This window comes from Chlorocebus sabaeus, chromosome 6 (assembly GCF_047675955.1).
Source record: "Chlorocebus sabaeus isolate Y175 chromosome 6, mChlSab1.0.hap1, whole genome shotgun sequence".
In the NCBI taxonomy this organism is placed as follows: Eukaryota; Metazoa; Chordata; class Mammalia; order Primates; family Cercopithecidae; genus Chlorocebus; species Chlorocebus sabaeus.
The window spans coordinates 8,266,351-8,276,685 of record NC_132909.1 but is presented as its reverse complement, the minus strand read 5'-3'; positions in this window follow the sequence as shown (position 1 = coordinate 8,276,685).

The following is a 10,335-nucleotide window of genomic DNA, read 5'->3' as shown; positions in this document are numbered from 1 at the left end:
ACTCAAGTGATCTTCCTGCCTTGGCCTCCCAAAGCACTGGGATTACAGGGGTGAGCCACCATGCCTGGCTGAGTATGCTTTAGTTGCATTTTGGGTTTTTGTTTTTTTTTTTTTTTCCTGGAGACGGAGTCTCGCTCTGTCGCCCAGGCTGGAGTGCAGTGGCACGATCTCCTCTCACTGCAAGCTCCGCCCACCGGGTTCACACCATTCTCCTGCCTCAGCCTCCTGAATAGCTGGGACTACAGGCGCCTGCCACCACGCCCAGCTAATTTTTTCTTTTTTGTATTTTTAGTAGAGACGAGGTTTCACCGTGTTAGCCAGGATGGTCTCGATCTCCTGACCTCGTGATCCACCTGTCTCGGCCTCCCAAAGTGCTGGGATTACAGGCTTGAGCCACCGCCCCCGGCCTGCAGTGGTATCTTCTGAGTACCCTGAGATGCCTACTGAAAGGACATTACAAGCTTGGGATTTTTTTGGTTTTTGTTTCTTTGTTTTTAGAGATAAGGTCTCCTGTTTTGCAGGCTGAGGTGTAGTTGCACAATCACAGCTCACTGTAACCTCAAACTCCTGGATTCAAGTAATCCACCTGCCTCAGCCTCCCAAATAGCTAGGACTAGATGTGTGCACTACTGGCTACTTTATTTATTTATTTTTTTTGACAAGGTCTTGCTATGTTGCCCATGCTAGTGTTGAACTCCTGAACTCAAGTGATTCTCTTACCACAGCCTCCCAAAGCACTGGGATGGCAGGCATGAACCGTGACACCCAGCCAAGCCCAGATCTTTAAACTGTCACCTCCAGTCAGTCAGTCAAAGCCAGAGAGCTTCTCTGGAAGCCCTAAAATATTTTTATATTTTTATATTCCTTGTGTATACAGTACCATATTACTGAAAATCCACCACAAAATGTAACTATGGGCGGCGGAGTGGCATACCAAGTGGAATTTTAAGTATTGCCAGGTTTCTATTTAATTTAATTTAATTTAATTAATTTATTTATTTTTGAGACAAGTGTCTTACTCTGTAGCCCAGGCTGGAGTGCAGTAGCATGACCTTTGGTCACTGCAACCTCTGCATCCTGGGTTCAAGTGATTATTGTGTCTCGGCCTCCCGAGTAACTGGGATTACAGGTTCATCACCATGCCGGGCTAATTTTTTTTTTTTTTTTTTGAGACAGTCTTGCTCTGTTGCCCAGACTGGAGTGCAGTGGCGCGATCTTGGCTCACTGCAACCTCTGCCTCTTGGATTCAAGGGATTCTCCTGCCTCAGCTTCCCAAGTAGCTGGGATTACAGGCGCACGCCACTACCTCTGGCTAATTTTGTGTTTTTAGTAAAAATGGGTTTCATCATATTAGCCAGGCTGGTCTTGAACTCTTCACCTTGTGATCTGCCCGTCTTGGCCTCCCAAAGTGCTGGGATTATAGGCATGAGCCATGGTGCACGGCTAGTTTTTTTTTGAGACAGAGGCTCACTCTGTCACCCAGGCTGGAGTGCAGTGACGCGATCTCGGGTCACTGCAACCTCCACCTCCTGGGTTCAAACGATTCTTGTGCCTCAGCCTTCTGAGTAGCTAGGACTACAGGTGTGCGCCACTACACACAGCTGATTTTTTTTTGTATTTTTAGTAGCAACGGGGTTTCACCATGTTGGTCAGGCTGGTTTCGAACTCCTGACCTCAAGTGATCCACCCACCTTGGCCTCCCAATGTGCTGGGATTACAGGCATAAGCCACTGCATCCAGCACAAGTTTCTAATATGAAGGTTTGGGTATCAATTGAAAACGAGTGGGACTTTGAGACTTGAGGCCACTGCACTCCAGCCTGGGCAAAAGAGCGAGACTCTGTCTCCAAAAAAAAAAAGAAAAGAAAAGACAACGAGTGGGATTTCAAGACTTGAAACGTGGACATCTGGTTGAACACAGATGAATCTGTGAATCTTGGATTTTCTGTACTTCCCACTTTTCCCACTGTCTACCAAACCATTTCTGCACTCCACTTTGCAGCACATCTCATCATTGATATCTGCCGGGCACGGTCGTTCATGCCAGTAGTCACGGCACTTTTGGAGGCTGAGTCAGGAGGATTGCTTAAGTCCAGGAGTTCAAGGCCAACCCAAGCAACATAGTGAGACTCCAGCATTACAACAACAACAAAAATATAATAAATAAACAAAAGTAACCAGGTGTGGTGGCTCAAGCCTGTAGTCCCAGCTACTGGAGAGGCTGAAGTGGGAGAATAGCTTGAGCGCAGGAAATGGAGGCTGCAGTGAGCAGAGAGAGCACCACTGCACTCCAGCCTGAGCAACAGAGCAAGATCTTGTGTCAAAATAAATAAATAAATAAATACAGTTATTTGCCTTCCATTCTCTCTTAAATTCATTCACTGGGGGGCCAGGTGTGATAGCTCACACCTCCTAACACTTTGGGAGGCTAAGGCAGGAGGATCACTTGAGGCCAGGAATTCGAGAGCAGTTTTGGCAATATGATGACACCCTATCTCTACAAAAAATTTTAAAAATCTGGCTGGGCACGGTGGCTCATGCCTGTAATCCCAGCACTTTGGGAGGCCGAGGTGGGCAGATCACCTGAGGTCTAGAGTTCGAGACCAGCCTGGTCAAAATGGTGAAACCCCGTCTCTACTTAAAATACAAAAATTAGCCAGGCATGGTGGCAGGCACCTGTAATCCCAGCTACTCGGGACTGAGGCAGGAGAATTGCTTGAACCCGGGAGGCGGAGATTGCAGTAAGCCGAGATCGCACCATTGCACTCCAGCTTGGGGGACAAGAGTGAGACTTCGTCCAAAAAAAAACAAAAGGTGATTAAGGCCAGGTGTGGTGGCTCATGCCTGTAATCCCAGCACTTTGGGAGGCCGAGGCAGGTGGATCATGTGAAGTCAGGAGTTCGAGACCAGCCTGGCCAACAGGGTGAAACCTGGTCTCTACTAAAAAATACAAAATACCGCAGGTGTGGTACAAAAAATACAAAATAACCAGGTGTGGTGGCACAGACCTGTAATCCCAGCTACTCTAGAGGCTGAGATAGGGTCTCACTATGTTGCCCAGGCTTGTTTGGAACTCCTAGACTCAAGGAGTCCTCCTGCCTTGGCCTCCCAAAGTGCTGGGATTACAGGCATGAGCCATTGCGCCCAGCCAAAAAAAAAAAAAAAAGAAAACCTGTTTTTAAAGACTTTAGAAAATCAACTAACTGCTGACCTTGACCAATATAGCAATGAAGGCTGTGGAACAGAACAGCTATTTCTGTCACACTGGGAAGACGACATAAAGAAAATGATGAGCTCAGGACTTTAATCTCTCAGTACCAGAAGGAGATGGAGATGCTGTGTATTTCCAAAGAGCTCGAAAACCTGGATGTATGTGTAGCAATTGATTCTAACTGTGTTGCACCAGGGAGGATGGAATGTAAAGTTTGATGGGAATGAATTAATTTATTAATTCTGAATTTAATGGGCTAGCTTGAGCAGCTGGAAGTAGCTCTAATAATAATGGACCAAAACTTGGGTTCAGTTGGTGGCCTATATTTAATTAGGTTAATATCCCAGAACTTCCCTGGTGGAGTGTCAAGAAGAAAAGGTAAAGTGGCCGGGCCCAGTGGCTCATGCCTGTCATCCCAGCACTTTGGGAGGCTGAGGCAGGCAGATCAGCTGAACTCAGGAGTTTGAGACCAGCTTGGCCAACATGGTGAAACGCTGTCTCTACTAAAAATATAAAAATTAGCCAGGTGTGGTGGTGGGTGCCTGTAATCCCAGCTACTCAGGAGGCTGAGGCAGGAGAATGGCTTGAACCCGGAAGGTGGAGGTTGCAGGTTGCAGTGAGCTGAGATCATGCCACTGCACTCCAGCCTGGGTGACAGAGTGAGACTGTCTCAAAAATAAATAAATAAATAAATAAAAAATAAAATTTAAAAATCTAAAGGATTTGGGAGGTAGCAACTCTGGAATAGACTTGTTATGTGCAATTACCTGTCTCTCCTTCTGTATATACCCCCCAGGAGCACACAGGGACATTCTTTTCATTGCGAAATGAACTAGGGAGGAGTATGAATAAGTAGATGGATGGATGGATGGATGGATGGATGGATGGATGGAAGGATCAATCCAATAGATACATAGAGTGCTCTTCATTCAACAATTGAAGCACACGCATTTTTTTCTGAAGCACACTTATAAAAATTGATCTGTACTAAACCAAAAGAAACCCCCGATAAATTTCAATGAACAGGTATCATACAGATCAATGTTTCTGATCACTGTGCAATTAGATCTCCAGTTAACATCAAAAAGTGGAATTTAAAATCCTCATATATGTGGAAATTTAAATTGTTCTAATTTTTGCTTTTGAGACAGGGTCTCGCTCTGTCACCCAGGCTGGAGTGCAGTGGCACGATCACAGTTCACTGCAACCTTGACCACCCAGACTCAAGCCATCCTCCCACCTCAGCCTCCCTAGTATCTGGGACTATAGAGACGTGCTACCATGGTAAGCTAATTTTTTAATTATTATTATTTTTAGCAGAAACAGGGATCACTATGATGCACAAGCTGGTCTTGAACTCCTGGGCTCAACAATCCTCCCGCCTCGGCCTCCCAAAGTGCTGGGATGAGGTGTGAGCCACCACACCCGGCTTTCTCTGCATTCCAGTGGACTGGTTTACAATTTTTCACTTTTAACTTTGCATTCTTTTAAGTGTGTTTCTTTTTTTTCTTTTCCTTTCCTTTTTTTTGAGACAGAGTCCCACTCTGTCGCCCAGATTGGAGTACAATGGCGTGACCTCGGCTCACGGCAGCCTCTGCCTCATGGGTTCAAGTGATTCTCCTGCCTCAGCCTCCCAAGTAGCTGAGATTCTAGGCATGTGCCACCATGCCCAGCTAATTTTTGTACTTTTAGTAGAGTTTGGGTTTTACCATATTGGCCAGGCTGGTCTCGAGCTTCTGACCTCAGGTGATCCGCCTGCCTCAGCCTCCCAAAGTGCTGGGATTACAGGTGTGAGCCACTGCCCATGGCCAGTGTGTTTCTTATAAAACAGCATTGATCTGGATTTAGTGTGTATATGTTTTAATCTGTGTTATCAAACATTGTCTTTTAACTGAAGTCTTGCTAATTTACGTTTGTTGATATAATTGACACTGTGTTTATCATCTTCATTTATTACTTCAGTTTATCTCTCCCTCCTCAAACCCCAAAATGTGGATATAATCTAGACTTTTAATTTTCAACTATTGAGGATATATTTTCTGTTTCTTTCCTTTTTTTTTTTTTTTTTTTTTTTTGATACAGAGTCTCGCTCTATTGCCCAGGCTGGAGTGCAGTGGCGTGATCTCAGCCTCCCGGGTTCACGCCATTCTCCTGCCTCAGCCTCCGAAGTAGCTGGGACTACAGGCGCCCACCACCACGCCCGGCTAATTTTTTTTTTTTTTTTTTTTGTATTTTTAGTAGAGATGGGGTTTTACCGTATTAGCCAGAATAGTCTCTATCTCCTGACCTCATGATCCGCCCGCCTCGGCCTCCCAAAGTGCTGGGATTACAGGCATAAGCCACTGCACCCAGCCGTATTTTTCTGTTTCTTACATCAAAGTTTCATTTTTTTTTTTTTGAGACGGAGTCTCGCTCTGTCGCCCAGGCTGGAGTGCAGTGGCCGGATCTCAGCTCACTGCAAGCTCCGCCTCCCAGGTTCACGCCATTCTCCTGCCTCAGCCTCCCGAGTAGCTGGGACCACAGGCGCCTGCCACCTCGCCCGGCTAGTTTTTTGTATTTTTAGTAGAGACGGGGTTTCACCATGTTAGCCAGGATGGTCTCGATCTCCTGACCTCGTGATCCGCCCGTCTCAGCCTCCCAAAGTGCTGGGATTACAGGCTTGAGCCACCGCGCCCGGCCAAAGTTTCATTTTTAAGACAACAGAAAACTTTACCAAATTATTCTAACCGCTTTACTTCATATGTTTCTTGCAATATCTTCTGGATTTGCATTTTTTTCTCTTTATTTATATTTTATTTTTTGAGACGGAGTCTCATTCACTCTGTTGCCCAGGCTGGAGTGCAGTGGCGTGATCTTGGCTCACAGCAACCTCCACCTCCCAGGTTCAAGCGATTCTCCTGCCTCAGCCTCCCTAGTAGCTGGGATTACAGGCACACTCCACCACGCCCAGCGAAGTTTTATATTTTTAGTGGAGACCGGGTTTCACCATGTTGGCTAAGCTGGTCTCAAACTCCTAACCTCCAGTGATCTGCCCGCCTCGGCCTCCCAAAGTGCTGGGATTACAGGCATGAGCCACTGCACCTGGCCTATTGCCTCATTTTCACCTGAAGAAATCAGCTATTCTGCCAGACACAGAGGGTATTTCCAGGTATATTCTGTCTGTTAGAGAGGGTATTTTTACTTTGAGGAAATGCCAGTTCCCTATTCTGTCTTTTATGGAGGGAAATATGATAACTCCGTGCTTTCCCTTTGAGCTCAGAGGTGTACTAGCGGGGAGGGGTATTAACTCCTTGGGCGAAAAGCCCTGGATATAAAGAAAACATTGTCAGGCTGGGCACAGTGGCTCATGCCTGTAATTCCAGCACTTTGGGAGGCCAAGGCAGGAGGGTTCCTTGAGTCTAGGAGTTCCAAACAAGCCTGGGCAACATAGTGAGACACTGTCTCAATTTTTCTTTTTTTTCTTCTTTTTTTTTTTTGGAGACAGAGTCTCGCCCTGTTGCCCAGCCTGGAGTGCAGTGGCGTGATCTCGGCTCACTGCAAGCTCTGCCTCCCGGGTTCAGGCCATTCTCCTGCCTCAGCCTCCCGAGTAGCTGGGACTACAGGTGCCCACCACCACGCCCGGCTAATTTTTTGTATTTTTAGTAGAGACAGAGTTTCACCGTGTTAGCCAGGATGGTCTCGATCTCCTGACCTCGTGATCCACCCGCCTCAGCCTCCCAAAGTGCTGGGATTACAGGTGTGAGCCACCGCACCCGGCCCTGTCTCAATTTTTCAATTTTTTTTTTTTTTTTTTTGAGATGGAGTCTAACTTTGTTGCCTAGGCTGGAATGCAATGGCGCAATCTCGGCTCACTGCAACCTCTGCCTCTCAGGTTCAAGCAATTCTCCTGCCTCAGCCTCCTGAGTAGCTAGGATTACAGGCATCCGCCACCACACCTGGCTGATTTTGTATTTTTTAGCACAGACGGGGTTTCACCATGTTGGTCAGGCTGGTCTCGAACTCCTGACCTTTTGACCTGCCCACCTCGTCCTCCCAAAGTGCTGGGATTACAGGCATGAGCCTCCGTGCCAGGCTCAATTTTTCAAATATTTTTAAAATTAAAAAAAAGAAAAGAATAAAGAAGGCTGGGCATGGTGGCTCACACTTGTAATCCCAGCACTTTGGGAGGCCAAGAGAGTGGATCATTTGAGGTCAGGAGTTCGAGACCAGCCTGACCAACATGGTGAAACTCCATCTCTACTAAAAATACAAAAAAATTAGCCAGGTGTGGTGGCACGCGCCTTTAGTCCCAACTATTTGAGAGGCTAAGGCAGGAGAATCGCTTGAACTCGGAAGGTGGAGGTTGCAGTGAGCCAAGATTGTGCCACTGTACTCCAGACTGGGCAATAGAGCAAGACTCTGTCTTAAAAAAAAAAAAAAAAGAAGAAGAATACTGAAAACACTGAAAACACTGCCACTCTATAGAAGACCTTGCCTCTACAAAAAAACTTATAAAAATTAGCCAGGCATGGTGGCACGCACCTATATTCCTAGCTACTTGGCTGAGGTGTAAGGATTGCTGGAGCCCAGAAGTTCAAGGCTGCAGTGAGCTGTGGTTGCAGTGTTCAACTGCAGCCTGGGCAACAGAGCAAGACTGTCTCTTAAAAAAAAAAAAAAAAAGGCCGGGCGCGGTGGCTCACGCCTGTAATCCCAGCACTTTGGGAGACCGAGGCGGGCGGATCACGAGGTCAGGAGATAGAGATCATCCTGGCTAACACGGTGAAACCCCGTCTCTACTAAAAATACAAAAAATTAGCCAGGTGGGCGCCTGTAGTCCCAGCTACTCGGGAGGCTGAGGCAGGAGAATGGCGTGAACCCGGAAGGCGGAGTTTACAGTGAGCCGAGATTGGGCCACTGCACTCTAGCCTGGATGACAGAGCGAGACTCCGTCTCAAAAAAAATAAATAAATAAAAATAAAAAAGAATGCCAAAATATAATAGCATTAGTCCAGCATCTTGTTCTAAATTAACTTAGGTTCTGAGGTTTGCATCTGGCCATTTCAACTTCTGCCATCTTTGGGGATCTAAATCTATTGGTTTTTGGCCGGCGCAGTGGCTCAGGCTCACAATCTCAGCACTTAGGGAGGCCAAGGTGGGCAGATCACTTGAGGTCAGGAATTTGAGACCAGGGTGGTCAACAAGGTGAAACCCTATCTCTAAAAATACTAGCTGGGCGTGGTGGTGGGCGCCTGTAGTCCCAGCCACTCGGGAGGCTGAGCTGGAGAATCACTTGACCTGGGAGGAGGAGGTTGCAGTGAGCTGAGATCATGCCACAGCACTCCAGCCTGGGTGACAGAAATAGACTCTGTCTCAAATAAATAAATAAGTAAATAAATAATAGGCCAGGCCGGGCACAGTGGCTAACGCCTGTAATCCCAACACTTTGAGAGGCTGAGGCCGGCAGATCACAAGGTTAGGAGATCCAGACCATCCTGGCTAACACGGTGAAACCCTGACTCTAAAAAAATCCAAAAACTAGCTGAGCCTGGTGGCACGTGCCTGTAGTCTCAGCCACTTGGGAGGGTAAGGCAGGAGAATCTCTTGAACCTGGGAGGCGTAGGTTGCAGTGAGACGAGATCACGCCACTACACTCTAGCCTGGGTGACAGAGCAAGACTCCATCTCAAAAAAATCTCAAGCGATTCTCCTGCCTCAGCCTCCTGAGTAGCTGGGATTACAGGCGCCTGCCACCACACTCAGCTAAATAAATAAAATAAAAATAAATAAATAAATAATAAATCTATCGGTTTTTTGCTTCTGCTGACTTGACCTACCTTCCTTCCCTCTCCTCTCCCACTCCTCTCCCTCTCCTCTCCCCCTCCTCTCCCCCTCCCCTCCTCTCCCCTGCTCTTTCCCCACCCCACTTCTCCTCTCCTCTCTTTCCTTTTCTGAGACAGTCCCTTGCTCTGTCACCAGACTGGAGTGCAATGGTAAAATAATAGCTCAGTATACCCTCCACCTCCCAGACTGAAGCAATTCTCCCACTTCAGCCACCCAAGGAGCTGGGACTACAGGCGTGCCCCACCACACCCAGCTAAATGTTTCTGTTTCTGTTTTGTTTTGTTTGTACACATGAGATCTTGCTATGTTCCCTAGACTGGCCACAAACTCCTGGGGCTCAAGGGATCCACCACCTTGGGCTCCCAAAGTGCTGGGATTAACAGGCATGAGCCACTGCACCTTGCCGGGGCAGGATTTTTTTTTTTTTTTTTTTTTTTTGAGACGGAGTCTCGCTCTGTCGCCCAGGCTGGAGTGCAGTGGCGCGATCTCGGCTTACTGCAACCTCCGCCTCCCAGGTTCAAGCGATTCTCCTGCCTCAGCCTCCTGAGTAGCTGGGATTACAGGCGCCTGCCACCACACTCAGCTAATTTTTGTATTTTTAGTAGAGATGGGGTTTCACCATGTTGGCCAGGCTGGTCTCCAACTCCTGACCTCAGGTGATCCACCCGCCTCGGCCTCCCAAAGTGCTGGGATTACAGGTGTGAGCCCCCGTGCCCGGTCTAGAGTGGTACATTCTTTTATGGCTGATCAACTTACCGTGACACATCATTATCACCCAAAGTCCATAGCTGACATTAGGGTTCACACTTGGTGTTGTACATGGTTTTGGACAAATGTATAATGACATGTCTTCACCACTACAGTATCACACAGAGTTGTTTCATGGCCCTAAAAATACTCTGTGTGCCACCTGTTCATCCCTCCCTCCCCAATCTCTGGCAAACACTGCAGGTTTTTTTGTTTGTTTTTGAGACAACATCTCACGCTGTCGTCCAGGCTGGAATGCAGTGGTGCTCCACCTCCAGGTTCAAGTGATTCTCCTGCCTCAGCCTCCAAGTAGCTAGAATTACAGGTGTGTGCCACTACACCTAGCTACTTTTTGTACTTTTAGTAGAGACAGGGTTTCACCATGTTGGCCAGACTGTTTCAAACCCGTAGCCTCAAGTGGTCCACTTACCTCGGCCTCCTATAGTGCTGGAATTACAGGTGTGAGCTACTGCACCTGGCCACAAACACTAATCTTTTTACCGTCTCCAGAGTTTTGCCTTTTCCAGAATGTCCTACAGTTGGAGTCATACAGTATGGA